A 15,994-nucleotide genomic window follows, 5' to 3' on the forward strand; every position below is an offset into this window, starting at 1 on the left:
GGTTAGATTAATATGTCATAGGTTTTCAGTTAATATTGGTAAGTTTAAGTCACCTTATCTTGGTAAGCCTCAGTTTTCTCATCCGCAGTGTGGAAATAATCAGCAATCATGTGGCCTCATCCTGAGGTTCAAGAGATAATAGATGTTGCTGTGCCTGGTAAGGTGAATCGAGCTGTAAGAAGGATCGCTATTGCCTTAAACATAAGAAACAGCCATTATTACCTAGGGCACAAGACATTTTCCTAGGGATTCCTGCCTACACCTGGGAAAGCAAAGCTCTCGTGTGTTTTAATAATCAGTTTTAAAAGTTCATTGTTCCATCTTCTGTTTGGGTCATACTTGTTTTTAATCACTTAGGCATTTAGGTTATGTCTAGTTTTTCTTGATTAAAAATGACACTGGGATTTAAATCCTTGAATATCTTTGCCTACGTTTCTGATTTTTCCCAAAGGATAAAGTCTTAGGAAACAGAATTACTAGGTCAAAAAATATGAATAGTTAGAGGTTTTTCTTAGAAAAATGTCACCCACCGAAAACCTGTAATAATTCATACCCCTCCCAATGATTTTTGAGAGTGCTCACCTGTTTCCTCACACCCTTCAAAACGTTGGATGTCATCAATAAAAGTCTTTGTCATTTGGATAGGCAGAAAAAGGGCATTTTTAAAAATTATTTGCATTCATTTGCTTGTTGGTGATTGAATAGTGCTTTCCTGAGTTTCATGGCCAGTGGCGGTGCTTCTTTTGAGACTTGTCTGTTCCTGTCCTTTGCTTGAGTGTTCTGACAAGCCTCTTGCAGGATTCTTGGTTGCCCTGTTTGGTCTTCCTCAGCTTGGAGAGGTCCCATGTAGGTGGATCCTGTATGTTAAATGAGCCTCTGCCTTCCAAGAGATATGACAGGGAACTCATTAATTACCTGCAAGGAAGGCTCACCTGGCTCTCCCCTCCTCCTCCCTCTCCCTTCTTCTTTCGTCCTCTCCTCCCCTCCTCTCCGCTCCATAAGTAAATCAGGTTTAATTCCTAATCCCATCATTCATAAGGAGGCCCTGTATTTACACAGCACTTTAAGAGGTCTTCTGCCCTGTAGGGTAGGTAAGCAGTGAAAGGGTTGTTCTATGGCCAGGAAAACTGAGGCATATAGTGAAAGGCATGGAGGTGGGGCCTATGCAGAAGCCAGGCATTGGAACCAGATCCCCTCTCTACTGCAGCATTGTACTTGAGCCCCATGGGCACCTTTGGGGGCAGGGCTGACCAGCACAGGAGCACATGATTCTGAGTCTCATCTCTAGAGAGGAAGGGGAAAGCCACAGAATACGACCTGGACGTATAGAAGAATCAATCTATTTTTTGCTTTCTCATTTTTATAGCCTTCCTTTTAGATCTGCAGCTCCCTTGTGTACCTTCCCAAGATCCGAGCTGGGCAATATTTTTAGGAACGGTGGAAATTAGCTAGTGAGAGTGGGATCAGCAAGGCTGAGGTTTCAAAACCTCAAAGAAAGGCTGGAGAAGCCTTTCTCTGCACAAGCAAATGTATGTGTACATTTTTTGTATGTGTTGCAAGTGTGCACCTGTCCTCATGAAGTGGTGTGTATATTATATGTTAATGTCCTTGTACATGTCTGTGCATTTAATTGAGTTAATACAGGTGAAGTATTTGGAACAGTGCCTGGGTCACATCATATGGGGTGAGACTGTGTAAAGTAGCTGTTTTTGGAGGCCAAATACAGGCAATTGCATATACGATTCAATCTGTGTGTTCATTATAAGTGTTGTCTACTATTGTTATTATCGTGTGTTTTCTTCTTGGGTATACATCTATCAGTTGTTTGTACATGTCTGTGTACGTATACCCTGTTGTATCTGTGTGTATAGTATATTCTCTGAGCACTCGCATGCATCCCTTTGTGCATGTGTGCACTTTCTGTCTGGATGCATGGACCCTGAGCCGGCCGTTGTGTGAATAAGCACCCCACCTTCTTGGGGAGAATTTCTCGGACAGCAACTCTTTGCCTCCACTCTCACCTTCAGTTACCAGGCAGAGCTCAGGCCCAGGTGCCAGGCCTGAGGGGTGCTTTGGGACCGCTTCCATTCTCCTCCAGGTAGCCCTGCCTATTTCCAGGCCCTGTATTAGAATATGCAAATGGACTCTTTAATGCAATTCCTTTGCAAAGTATTACTTGAACCAGAAAGTTAATTACCAGGCTCTAATTGATGGCTGTTTTAGAAGGCCACATAACAAAACTGGAGGAGATCGTAAGAGACCAAAAAGGCAAGAGGGAAAAGCATCCAGCTCCCCCAGTCGGCTTGGTGACTCCTTCCAGGGTAGCAGGGTGTGCTTAGCTTCTCTCTGCTCTGAGCAGCCAGCCTGCTCCCTTGTGGTGATTGGCTGTAGGTGAGTGAAAGCTCCGTTTGCACGAAGAACCTCTGGTGGTTCTAGTCTCTTGGCCATCAGTGCATCCATCTGTGAGGTGTGTCCAGGGCAGCATCTGCCTGGGGATGGGGTGAGAAGGTGTGGATAGCAAGCCTGGGCTGAGGTGGGGCTGTACCAACCTCGGAGCAGCCAGGTGACATGCCCAAGGCCTGGGCTATGGGAGGGACAGTCACTAGCCAGTCTGCTTTCCCACCCCTCCAGGGGCCTCTGGGCTACCGCTGCAGGGAAGCTGCCCCCATGTCAGAGCCTGGGAACCTGAGGCAGCTTCCCACAGCCAAATCTCCACCAAGGGCCCAGCTCCCTCCTCTCTGCTTCTCTCTGAGCTCTCTGTGGCCCATGTGTGACGTGAGAGATTGCTTGCATACCCCTTCCTTGGGCTCTTGGTCAGGCCCTGCCTATGTGTGACTATGGGCAAGCCATGGTTCCTCTCTGCCCCTCCTTCCACTCATCCATCAAGAGGAGTGATTGTGCCCACCCACCTATCTCAAAGGACTGGTTGGAAACTCACAGGAGATTATAGTGATGGAAATGGTAGGGAAGTTTCCCCTCCCAGCTGGGGTGTGCCTGTGTTACCATCCGCTCCTGAGATAGAGGGCATCTCTGGCCTCTGTGGGCATATGGCTGTCCTCCCTTGTGTATACAGGCCATGCCACCTGCCACCTGGCACACATGCACGTCCTTGTGGAAGCCACCAGCGTGCAGCAGATGTCCCCTGTGGGCCACATGGGCGATGGGGTGAAAACCTATGGGAGGGAGAGGGAAACAACGTCCATCCCCACCCACAAAGGTTCCTGGCACCCTGCCTGAGAATTCCTTGGGGGAGAGGTAAGAAGTGACTCCAAGGCTGGAGGTCAGGCCCCATCTTGAGGGCAGGCCAAGGAATAAGTCCTCCCTTCCCCTCTCCCTGTGTCGGCTTAGGAGGCCCTCGTTCTGCAGACCTGTAGGGTCATCCCCTTGTAGACCTCAGCTGATGACTGCCTTGGCGATAGGCTGCTTGGAAGCACTAACAGAGCACTTTGTGCCCTGTGCCGGAGGCATTTAGAGTTGGCCAGTGAATAACTGAATGTGCTTAAATTTTTTAAGAGAGACGGACCAGTGGGTAGCCTCAGACTGTACTTTTTAGGGGTTCCCCGAAAGGCAGCCTGAGCAGGTTTTTGCCACCTCCACCCTTCTGCCGCCCCCCTCAGTTTTCCCATCTCTCAGGTGGGGCTAGTGGTACACTACTGCATCAGATGCTCTGCTGAGTGAGTTACTCCTTGGCACAATGATATCCCATCTCCACTTTTCAGTGGGCAGCCCCCATGGGGGAGCAGAGGAGCCCTTCTCCCTACTGTCCCAGGTAACCATCACCTCCTGCCTGTCGCCCTGACCTTTCTGGAACAAGCCAGGGCCCTTGTTTTCAGGCTGGGCCTGATTGTAAAAGAGTGCACTGGGGAGAGATAGAGATGGCACCAGGGTAGCATGGGCCCTAATTTGATTCGACGTTGTCATGGGGAGTTTTCATACCGAGGGCAGTGAATTAGTGTAGTGTCTCCCTGTGCCCACTGACTAAGGGGAAGTTAATTTCATGCTCTGCCTTTTTGACATTCATAATCAGAACGTGGTATTGCAGCTGCAGATTGTTAGCAGGTGAAGGATGTGTGAGCCTCAACAATTACCATTTCTGGCTGGGGAGGAGATTGATTAATAGATTGTTCCCAGCCCCACCCCCTCTGCTCCTTACTCTCCTCTGTGCTTTCTTTCCCTCTTTCCAACTTTGCCACATTTCATCAGTAAACTAAGTGGCTATGACTAAATCCCTACTCTTGTACTGGAAACCCAGGGCAGAGGAGGACCTGTATGACGAGGAATTGCTTAGGACACCTGATAAAATGCAGATTCTTGGACACTACCCCGGATCGTCTGAATTAGACTCTCTGGGTGGGGTGGTCTTGCTTCCCCAAAGTTTGCTCCTTTTGCAGAGGGGCAGGCATTGTGCCCCAGCTGTGTGCTGGTGACTTGCCTAAGCACTTCCTGTGCTGTACTCTTAGTGATTTCTCATAGCAAGAGGGCTTTTTGTTTCCCATTTCACAGATGTAGAAACTGAAACCCGATGTGTGAGTGGCCCAGAATCACACATTGGAGGAAACCCAGTAACCAGGCAAGTCCATTCCCTGGTTGATGTCAAGATCCCACCAGTAGCATGTCATATCCTTTCTCCTTAAGGCTGTGACGCCTTTTGAAATAAACCCTCTGCCTCCTCACAGGAGTATCAGTAGCCCCCTTCGGTGCTTGCACTGGGCTCCCATTATGAAAAGCTCCTCCACACCAGTGCCCTGGGTCTCCTGAGGGTGCTTGGAACAGTCAGGGCATTTGTGACTGATCTGCATTTTGCACCTGAGGTAGGTGAGGCTCAGAGAGGTGAAGGGGCAGAGGCAAGGGGAGCTGGAACTTGTCTCCTAACTCCAGGTCCAGTGCTCATCCCACCTTTGCCACCAAGGCCCGCTCTTCTCACTAACTTCCTGGTTGCAGGTGGGGAAACTGAGGTTCAGGGAAGTGTACCCACTTGCTTAGGATCAAGCGAGCCGCAGTAATGCAATTCAAGGTCCGCCAAGTCAAATTCCACAGGACAGGACTAGTCAGCATTTTAGAACTGGACCAGATACCCTTAGATCCCACCTGAGAGTGGAAGTCTTCCAGACCCCTTGGAAGGTCTCGGCTCAGGGAAGAGAATGACTGTCTTTGGAGAGACTAGGCCAGGTGGGGTGGGCTGCACTCCCAACTAAGGAGGCCCGGCACCTGCTAGGGTTGTGGGAGGTGATGGGGAATCTGGACCTGTGAGGCGGGCAGCTGGAATCTGAACCTAGGGCTGCCTTACTCTAAAATCCTGTCCCCCACACCGCCAGTTGCCGTGGAGGTTAATAGCAGGCATGCCTGAGTCAGTCTCCCAGAGCTGGCCCAAGGCTCAGCTCCACCAACTGCTTCCCTCTGAGCTTCAGATTCTCTGTTTCAGTAAAGCAAAAACAAAAATGGAAACTAATGTCTCGGGGCCCAGGATTCCTGGCACAGGGCTGGCCCAGTCTTTCCTGGGCTTTGGTTTACTGCATTCAGGTCATGAAGCCCCTGGAGCTGTTGGAGAATGGAGCCATCGTAGCGGGGCGGGACGGAGATGCCTTTCATCCTGCTGGGTTCATGACAAACTGCTTCTGACACTGTGATAGCCCCACCCACTGCCCTTGAGTGGCCACTCAGGATGCGCCAGGCTCTGTGCCTGGTGCTTACTTGTGCATTTGTTCAGCTCATTCTTACTGTAGCACTTTGAAGGATAGGTGCTATTACTATCCCCATTTTACAGAGAAGAAAATAGAGTCACAGAGAGACTGAGCAGCTTGTTCAAGTCCTACAGCTCATAAGTGGCAGAGCTGGGTTTCAAACCCAGGCGGTTGGCTTCATTATGTAAGGCCTCTATCAGGCACCGTTCTACATGGCCTGTGCTCGTGTGCTCTGTTTCACATTACATGTTCTGTCAATGATCAGATTGATAAACCACTTGGTCACTTAAGAAGCACCTGTGTGGTAGGCATTATGCATTGTATATGCATCGTCTCTGATTTTCTTGACTACCCTCATTTTATCCTCCCCCCATTTTATAGGTGAGGAAACTGGCCTCAGAGTATAAAATCATGTAGCCAGGATTAGCCTCAGGTTGCCTTTAGAATCTAGATCTCTTTGTATCCACAGCCAGGGCCCTCTATAGTGTATTAGCTGACATGGCTGAGCACATCTTATGTGCCAGGCCCTGCTCCCTGCACTTCACTGAGTTGAACTCGCTTCACCCTCACAGCAGCCCGTGGGATACATACTGTTGCCGTCCCTGGTTCACAGCCAAAGAGGCGTGAGTTGTGTGGCCGGAAATGGCAGAGCTGGGATTAAACCCAAGCTGTCTGGCTCCCACATCAGTGTTTTTAACCACCCCACAGTACTGCCCTCTCCCTATCTTATAGGTGAGGAATTTGAGGTTCTGAGAAGTAAAAGTCACTTGCCCTGAGTCGGACAGCAGGTGAGTGGCATAGACAGGATTTGCATCCAGTTCTTTCTAGAATGTTTTTCTGTCTCCCACAGGTGAGAGAATGTGGCTGCTGCCAGGCGGTTTGGAAGTGTGTCCCAAGGGCACCAGGGGCTCTGCAGGGGGCTGCTGTGGGTGCCCAAGTCCTGAGGCGGTAGGGGTGGCGGTGGAGGCAGGCCTTAAGATGGGGTCATCAGGATGCAAGGGCAGGCTTGGATCAGTGACTGCCCCTCCTATTTGCAACTTATCACTTATTCTTAAGCATCTTTTTCTGTGGCTCCCCTAGGGTTCTGGGCTCCCATACCTCTTTTCATCTGGGCAGAGCTGATGAGCTATGGCTGCATTTGGATCTGTTGACTTATAATGCCGGGTGAGGTGGGGCAGGTAGAAGAAGGGGTTGTGGCTAGGCTAAGTGACCTTCCATAGCACTTCTCTTCCTCCAAGGTCAGAACATGGAGGTGGCTTTCATCACTACCCAGGAGGGTGAAGGCAAACAGGGTGATGATGATCGTGGCCAGGGACTCCCCCACCAGCCTCTGCTCAGGATCGTGGGAAGACGGGTGAAGCTGGCGCCGAAACCCCCAGCCACCCCAGGCAGTACTACAGCAGACTCACCAAGGGGGTTGCCTATTGTGCTGCAGGCCACACTGCCCTGGTGTCAACTGCCTTCTGTGGACTGAACGTGACGTAGGGAGGTGGTAGTGCTAGGGCCAGATATTCTGCCTGGAGCCCATCCAGCCTGCCTGAGGTGGTCTTGTTCAGTTGCCCTACGATCATAAAGTCCACGAATTTGATGGTTGTTTGAGGATAGGGAAAACCTACTCCAGAGAATTTCAGAATTAAGGAATAATGGAGCTGGCAGAGAACTTAGTAAGTCTGAGAGTCTCTGCAAGCCAGGGGTGCACTTGAAAGGCCTTGTTGCCTTTCGTACCTCTGCTGCTTATTATTCAGAGCACCCACACGAGTGTTTTCCCGAACTGGGTTCCATGGAACACCTGTTCTTAGAGATGTTAATGGGTGTTTGGGATGAGAGAATTCCATAGTCCAAATAGGACTGGGGAGCAGTCTGTCCAGAGTTTCTCAAACTCAGTTCCAGAGGTTCTTGGAGGTGAGACTCCAGTGGGGTGATTGTGTGCTCAAATGCATTTTCTGTCCTCAAATTTTGCTTCCTCATTCTTGGGAAATCATTTGTGACCCAGGAGATTAAAGGCCCTGAGAGGTCCGACAATAAACAAATCAGTTTTGCTTTGTTTAATCCAGGGTTTCCTGTCCCCCAACCCCAGGAGCAGCTGTTAACATCTGTGGAGCAGTTGTATTTTGCAGAACATTATTTGGTAAACATTCTTTTGAGGTGTTATGTCTCCTCAGAAGCATATTTTGGAGGAAACTCTGGAAGTGTTCCCTGCCATTAGTATCTGCAGGAATAAGCCCTGAATGATGGCATTGCTGGCTCAGCAACAGGTAGTGGGTCATATGTATTTGGAAAAAGGCATCCCAGGTTCTCAATATCATTCCTCAAAGCAGCTACCAGCCCTCCTGTGTATGGGATGGAGCCTGGCTCTGGTCAGAGAGCCCTCTGTGGGGAGGTGGTTTGTCTGGGACGAGCCTAGGCCTAGGGTGTGGGGGTTTATTCCCCTTTTTGCAGGCTAGGTGGCTCCCGTGTACCTGGCAGCTTGAGCTCTGGGCCTCCCCATTCCCCTCTAGACTCCTTCTGCAGAAGGCAGTGGTCGGGCAGAGGCTGCCCACAGATTTGCATAATTGCACTGTCCCCTGAATAATTAATAAAGCTCTGCCCTTGCTGGGAGCAAAGTCTGCACCATTATGGATGGGTTTGCCATGGATGGGTTTGCCGGAGCTCTTCCAGGGGAGCCGATGGTTCCCGGACTCCTCTGCCTTTCCTGGCATGGAGCCTCCAGAGAGAGGAGAGGGCCCTGGGTTGGGGGCCAGCTCTGGTGTGTCCATATGGCTCCCATAGCATGATAAAGGGCAGGTGGGGGCAGTGTGTGCTTTCTTCCAGGATCCACACATGGGTTTTCTAGCACACAGATGGTTTAGTATTCTTATTCTTTCTGCTTTCTGTGGTCCCACTAACCCTTTTTCTCTGAAGCGTGATCAGCTGTTTTGGGGACTTAGCCCTCTTTTCTGGCAGCCCAAAGGGATCACTGCTTATGCAGTGGGTAAGAGCAATGAGGGCCAATTTTCAGACGAGTAGGGGAGGGGAAGGTATTTCTGCTTGGGGGCCTTCTTCAATCCCTCCCAGTTTCTGGGCTTGTTAAAGTCGGAGGTAGCCTGGGAGTGATTCCTATTTGAGATTTCTAAATCCCTTTTGATGGTGTTTCATTGATGTGAGTTTTCCCTCTGACACATGGCCTTGTCTCCCTATCATGCTAGAAAGGAGAGTAAGGGGTAGGCCTGCCCCCACCATGTAGTTGATATTGGGGAAAGTCCTAGAGTCTCACCACACCACGAGTACTCTTGAAAGGCCTTGCTCCAAACCTTCTATAGGAGTATTTCTTAATGGGTTCCACTGAATATATTCTTACAGATGTTAATGGGTGCTTGGAATGAGGGAATTCCACAGTCCAAACAGGTCAGGGCAACGTCCAGTGAACCAAGTCAGTCAGTTTCTTTGATGCATGGTTCCTTAGAGGCTTTAATGTGCCAGTGTGTGTCTGAGCCCATGGGAGGGGGTACAGGATGCTCTGCTTCCCATCCACACCAGCACTCCAGTGTTGGCACATCTCCAGCAATGGGGAGCTCTTTCCATCTGGAGCGGCCCCTTCCCTTGGAGGACAGTGCCAACTCTTGGAAACGTCCCCCTTTGAGGAGATTCCCCAGCCAGCATTTATGGGTCACCCTGTCATTCCCCACATGGCCCTCATACCAGCTGGGAAGGTGGCAGGGCAGGGATTATTCCATTTTATAGATACGGTAACTGAGGCCCAGAGAGGGTAATTGTCTCACCCACAGGCACATAGAGTTGATATTTAAACCCACATCTGCCAGCTGGGCTTTCAGCTCTTTCCTCTTGGCCACCAAGAAACCATTTGCTCCCTGGATAAATGTCAGTATGTTGGCTGGGGTGGGGCCTTCGGACCTGTTGCTCTGAAAGCACCCTTCCTAGCTTGCTTGGAGTGTCTGGGGGATGGAGGCAGGAGTGAGCGAAGCCTTCCTTCAGGGTTTCCAAGCTGTGGGGCCTGGCTTTAGAGCCATTCATAGATAGGGGCCTAAAACCGCCAGATGCCTGCTTATCACACCACTTCCAACTCTCACCCTTTTCCTTCTCCTGCCCTCTTGTTATAGGGTGAGGATATTTGAGGTGCCCCAGGAACTGGGTATGCACTCGACTTGGGCCAGTAGTGGTGGTGCAGGGGTGACGGAGTGGGACAGGGGGGTCCAGCTGGCTTGTCTTTCTCCAGGCCTTTCTGAGAGTTCTTGGACAAGGCTGGTGGATGACTAGGGGAGCCTGGGGTGAACTTGATCACAGCAGCTGGGCTTAGAAGCTGCACCAGGGCTAAGATGTGACTTCAGGACTCGGGCCAACTGTTTTATATCTCAAAAATCTCCTTGGGTCATACCATACACCATGAAAGGTACTGCATTGCCACACCCGACAGTTCCATTCTGATCCTAAAGCAAGCCACATGGGGGCTCTCTGATGAACAGAATCCTGCTCTGCTGACACATGTACCCAGTCCAGATTCGATGCCCCAACTTCCTCCGTGATCTGGGACGAGTCACCTAATCTCTGACCCTCTGTCTCCTCATTTTCAAATGGGCACCAAGATTGTGGCGCCTAACTCCCAGGGTTTTGAGGTCTATGTGGGATCGTGTTATGTGGTAATTTGATCATGTCATTCTGTCGTCACACACACATACTCACATTCTCACACACCGTGCTTTTGCTTTTCTGTTTGAGATCCCACAACCTGTCAGCACATCCAACCCAGTCTTCCCAGGGTCCACCTCATCATATAAGCAAGAGATGGCCAAAGGCAGACATGAAGTGATGTTTGTGCTGACATTTCTCCTACTTAGAAAATCAATATTCTGTGGTCTGCCTAATTGCTCTGTTGCTGCTAAATGAGTCATTATGGAGGGAAAATAGCAAATGCATTGTGAGATTAATGGGAGAAAATAGTTGACAAATGACTTTGGTTTGCTTCCGAAACTCTGAGAAGGTGTTACTACGTGAAATCTGGAGAGCCACGCAAGGCCGAGTCCCAAGCAGCAGGGAGACAGGCAGGCAGCTATTGGTGCTGTGAGCCTCCCTTTTAGGGTGGGGCACCAATTCAAGTATTATAGAGGCTGGACTCAGGAGTTGCTGAGTGATGAAGTCAGGAGCCAACAATGGGATAGGCGCTCTGACAGCCTGGTCTCAAAGGAGAGGATACTTTTCAGTTAGAGCCTGTTACGTGCCAGGCATAGTGCTAAGCTGGGGGATGCAAATGAGCAAAACCAGCCCCAGCTCCTCCCCTAGTGGAGGACACAGGCTGAAGTGCAATTGTCTTACAGGTAACTGTGTAATTGCAATTAAGATGTGTGTCCTGAAGGCAGTGAGAGCCCAGATCTGAAGGGTTTCATCTGGTGGAGGTGGTGGCAGTGGCCTCCCCAACGACAAAAGGAGTAAGCTGAGCTCTCAGGGAAGAACCTTCTGGGCAGTGGGAGAACTCGTGCAGACCCAGTGGGTCTTCTAGGAGGAGCTGCCAGTGGACTTGTATGGCCCTAACCCTCCGACCATCCTAAGAAATGGATATTTCTCATTTCACAAGCGAGGAAACCAGGATTGAAGATGGTTAAGAGACTTGCCGGAGGTCATAGAACCCTTAAATGGCGGAGTCCAGATTTGAACGTGGGGAACCCATGCCAAGGGGCATGCCCCCCGACGCTCCAGGGAGCTGGCCTTGGCACTTGCTGCCCTGAGGGTGTCTCTTTAGCTAGGGTTGAGGACCTTGCTCCTGCAGGGCAGGGGGCTGCATGGTGGTTGCCTGAGAGCCTTCTGAGCGAGAGGGTTATAGGACTCTAGAAAGGGGGCACCCTCAACAGCCACAGCCAGGCCTCTTTGCTTTCTCAGGTCTTTGCTTCCTTTTAATGACAATGTGACTTGGGTAGTTTTCTGATGATCAAAATGCCAAGTCAACTAATGAGTCCTCTTTCAAAAGGCTCTGTAAATAACACACTTCTCTCCCCATGAAATGGGTCGGTTTATTCTCTGCCTCTAATCCCAGCTGGCCTGTCATCAGGCGGGGCCTATCAGTTGTCTGCAGAGGTGGGTGGAGGTATGGTCACCTGAAGGTGCTTGTAAGGACGGTGCTTGTGAGTCCTTGTAAACTTCCCAAGGTTTCAGGAACGGCAGCAGCAGATAAGGAGAGTCCAGGCATTTCCTGTGGGCATTGTGAAGGAGCACCAGAGGCATCCCACTTTGCCTGGTTGTAGCTGAGCATCACAGTGCCATGAGAAACTGGTAAAAAGATTCCGGAGCCCCACCCTGGGAGGGTCAGGGTCACAGGTCTAAGGGGGGCTCTGGAATCTGTATTCCTGATAAGCCCCAGGTGATTCTGAGACCCACTCAAGTATTGAGATCCCCAGTTAGCAGCTCTGGATTCTCCTCTCTCTGAGAGGGTCATAGGCCTCCAAGGGATGGTGGTAGTGGGGAATGCTTTTATCTTCCTGGGCTGGATGTAACACTGCCTGCTGCCAGCTTGGGGAGCCAGGCCACACTGTGCCCCTAGGGCCACTTGTAGGGCAGAGCCTGGTGCTCAGCTGAACCCCAGGTGAGGCAGGAACTGCCTGGGATGCTTCGCTGCTGCTACTGGCTGGAAGCTGAGTTTCATCCCAAACTCAGGTCTGACTGGCTGTGCCCTGTCCCTGGCGAAATATGAACTGCAGCCCTTCCTGGCGAGAGGCTAAGTGTTTATGTGGGCTGGTTGCAGAGCCCAACTCTTTATCCTGCTCAGATTCCATTTCCAAAATAATTCTGCTTAGTTCTTCACATAAACAGCAGAGCCCTGAGGGACTGGCCCTGAGAGTATAGAGGGGATCCATCCCCATCCCAGCACCCCAGTGTGCTCTCAGGAGACACCAGTGGGCATCCTGTGGGTGGTACCCAGAGCTCTGCTTTCTTCTGTTAGGAGGCCAGGAGCCACATTCCTGAGGCCCAGGAATGTGATGGGGAAACAAGTTTCCCAGGTTGGCCAAAGACCAAGATGGGAGCCATGGGGCCAAGGTAGGTGTGGTAATTCAGTGCCACATGTTTCCCATGGTCAACCCTGTAGTCTCTCTCTCCGCTAAGTCAAAGGGGCAGCTTTGCTGTTGTCAGGTTATTTGGTGAATTTCTGTAGCCTCTAATGATGAGTGGTGAGTTGGAACTCTGTCTCTTTTGCTCCTAGTATCTATCAGGAAGACTGTTTCAGTGAAGGCAAGTCTCATACGGAGCTGGGCCTTGTGCATGTATGTGTCATAGCAAGCACTCATGAAGATGGGCCGGGGTCTCTTGTGAGCCTGGGGCAGCCCTGGGGGGATCTTGCCCTCAGAGAACTCCTCAGAGAAGCACTTTGCACCATGGATTCACCCCTAGGTGATGCTACACAGTCCTCATGGTACGAATTACCAACTTCCACATCGACTCAAGGGCCAGGATCTTCTAAGTGGTGGGACTTTGGGGCAAGCAGAATTCTGGACTCTGAGTGACTTCCTAAGAGTTGGCCTGCTGCTTAGCCTGAATCTTAGGGCAGGTACAGACAGGATGGTGGTGCTCACAAGGCCCTTTTATCCAGCTAGCTAAAAGCCAGTCATTGTACTAGCAGAAGCACATTTCTACACATGAAAGGAAACACTGCATACTTTTTGGTGCAGTTTTACAGAAAACGATTTAATGGGCTTGCTGTAGCTACCCCTGGCATGTGGATCCTGGTAATCCACCCCTGGGTAGATTCACTTGGGTCACACACGTGTGTTTATCATACCGTGTGTAATTGACCTTAGTACGTGTGCAAAATGGACAGCACACCACTTAGCAGTGCCCTGGGCATCCTGACCTGCCCCCCTTGCCCCTCCTGGCATGTTTACTCCTCGTTACCCATAGTTCTGGCTTCCATGCCCCACCCTGCCACATGGCAGCCACGTGCCGGGCACTGAGAAGAGGCCCAGGTGAGAGTCCAGTCAGGGTCCTGCCTTCCTGGGACCATTCTCCTTTGAGCACCACCTCTCCCTTCTTTTTCTCTTCCCCTCCCTCTCCAGTCCTGGACTCCCTGCTGTTCCTGGTACAGGGGGAGGGCAGGTACCACACAGTGATGGGTGTCCTGCAAGCTGAGCCTGGGTTGTTGAAACTCCTGGCCCAGAAGCCTCTAGCCCCCAGCCAGGGTCCCTGTTTGGGCCGCATTGTGACAGTCTTGTTTCTGGCATGTCAGGTGTGACCATGCCTTCTGTCTCAATGGCTTTCCTTGCTGGTGGTCTCCCTGCGGGGCCGCTGTCCTTATGTGTTGAGGTTTCAGAATGGCCAGGCTCTTGGTGGGGAGGCCCTGGATGGACATGCTGGTGGCCCAGGAGAGAGTGACCTATCCTCAGTCCCTCTCCCTGTGAAGGCAGACTCTCCTGCCTGCCCTGGCAACAGCTCTGCGTCAGCCTGTCTGTGTGGCTGCCGGCAGCAGCCGCGGCTCCTGACTGGCTGCCTTCTCCCAGCTCCCTCACGCCCTCCAAGGTGCTTGCTCACTCACTCACTCGCTGGCTGCTCGCAGCAGCTCAGGCAGCGCTCAGGCAGATGGTGCAAAGGAGGCGTGGGTGGGGGTCCTTGGACTCTGCTTGCATATCCCCATGTGTGGGTGAGGTCACCCCCAAGGGATGTCATCAACATACGCTGGGATGGGCTGGGTGCCATTCAAGATCTATCTGCAGGGACAACAAAACCCGACTTCGAGGACTTAACAAGTCCCTTGGGAGTCTCCAGACTTGAGTCCTTACCCTGAGTCACCCTGAGCCACCAGGCCTTGGTCTCCTCTGTTGACCCACAGAACACTGCAGGCAAATGCTGGGTTGAAATTCCAGCTCTGCCACTTGTCAGCTGTGACTTTAGAGAACTTAGCTAACTCTGCAAAATGGGGGAGAGTATCAGTTCATAGCATTGTCAAGAGGAGTAAATGGGATCTGCAGCTAAATGCTTAGCAGCACCTGGTGAAGAGCAAGTGCAGGAGATGAGTTAGCCAGGATTGTGTCATGGAGTTCCCTGGCTCGTGTTGTGTCGTCTCTGGAATGCCGCCTTCTCTTTCCCCTGTGATTCCTACTTTGATCATACCTATCTTTCAGATCCTAGCTTCTTCTGCTTAAAGCCTTAAAGCTGGCTCTGCTCCCCCTCCCCCAGTCCCAGGCAGACTTCAAGGCCTTCACTTTGCTCCCCATCTTTTGTGCCTGATTTCTGTGCTTCACTTTTGGGTTCTCTCCACCTGGTAGCAAGGGGGGGCTTCATGAGGACACTGGATGGGATCTCTTGATATATACATGTCCTGCCCTCACTGGTAGAACAAAGCAAGAATCCAGCTCCTTCCTACCTCCCCAGAACCTCCGGGCAAACCTGGCTGTGGTCCTCTTACTCCCCCAAAAGTAGAGCACATGACCAAGCCCATTCCCAGGGCCTTAGGATGAGAAGTCATAGTGATCCCTTTACAGATGGGCAACTGAGGCCAGGAATGAGGAGGAGACGTACCCAAGGACACGTAAGGAGTTGGAGACCCTGGCCTGCTGCTTCTGTGCCTCTCTGCTGGGGGTTGGGGGAGGAGTCAGGCCATCTCTCAAGGAATCCAGGAGGACTTCATAGAAGAAGTGACAGGAGTTGAGACTTGAACGAGCATGGGTTCATCACATAACCAAGGCAGGGAAGGGCATTTAGGCAGAGGGAACCCCATGAGTCTAGTGCTCAGAGGATGAAAACCTTACTCTCTTCCTGGAACAGTTATTGAGACTACAGTGAGAGGTGGGAAAGGGCCTGGAGCATTGGGAAGGTGAGGAATCATTGGGAAGGGCAGGAGCCAGCACTAAGGAGAGGCAGAGATAGAGAAGGTGAGCTGGTCAGAGGCTTGGCCCAGACCCGTGTGTGTGCCAGATTGGACTAAGGGAGGGAAGGCCCAAGGATAAGCATCCCTCTGTGCCAGGTGCTTCGTGTCTTAGTGCTTACAGTGACCTGAGAGGTGTGCTTGTTTTAGAGATGGGAAAACCAGATGCAGAGAGGTTTGGTAGCTTGACCAAGGTCTCATGGGCTAGTAAGAGGCAGAGACAGAATATGAACCACCAGCAACATAATTCTCAAGTCCTCTGGTGGCCACCACCTGTTTGGGATGGGGTGGCAGCTCCTCTCAGGGCAGGGACCCTGTAGTCTACTCGCCAAGCAGGTGTGGGTACCATTAAGAGAGTGTATAGCCTGTATAATAAGACTATGTCTCAAAACAGGTTCATTGTTAGGTCCTGGGTATGTGTCCAGGTGCACATGGACACCTTCAGTGAACCGGATTGTTCACCAAGCCTGGCAAC

The 15,994-nt window shown here is 51.2% G+C and overlaps 1 protein-coding gene across 8 annotated transcripts in view; it reads left to right on the top strand.

Annotated features, from left to right (window-relative positions):
• Window positions 1-15,994, top strand: part of DAB2IP (DAB2 interacting protein) — a 216,341-nt gene that overhangs the window by 135,653 nt on the left and 64,694 nt on the right. The window lies entirely within an intron of this gene.

Source organism: Papio anubis, chromosome 13 (genome assembly GCF_008728515.1).
Source record: "Papio anubis isolate 15944 chromosome 13, Panubis1.0, whole genome shotgun sequence".
NCBI classification, from domain to species: domain Eukaryota; kingdom Metazoa; phylum Chordata; class Mammalia; order Primates; family Cercopithecidae; genus Papio; species Papio anubis.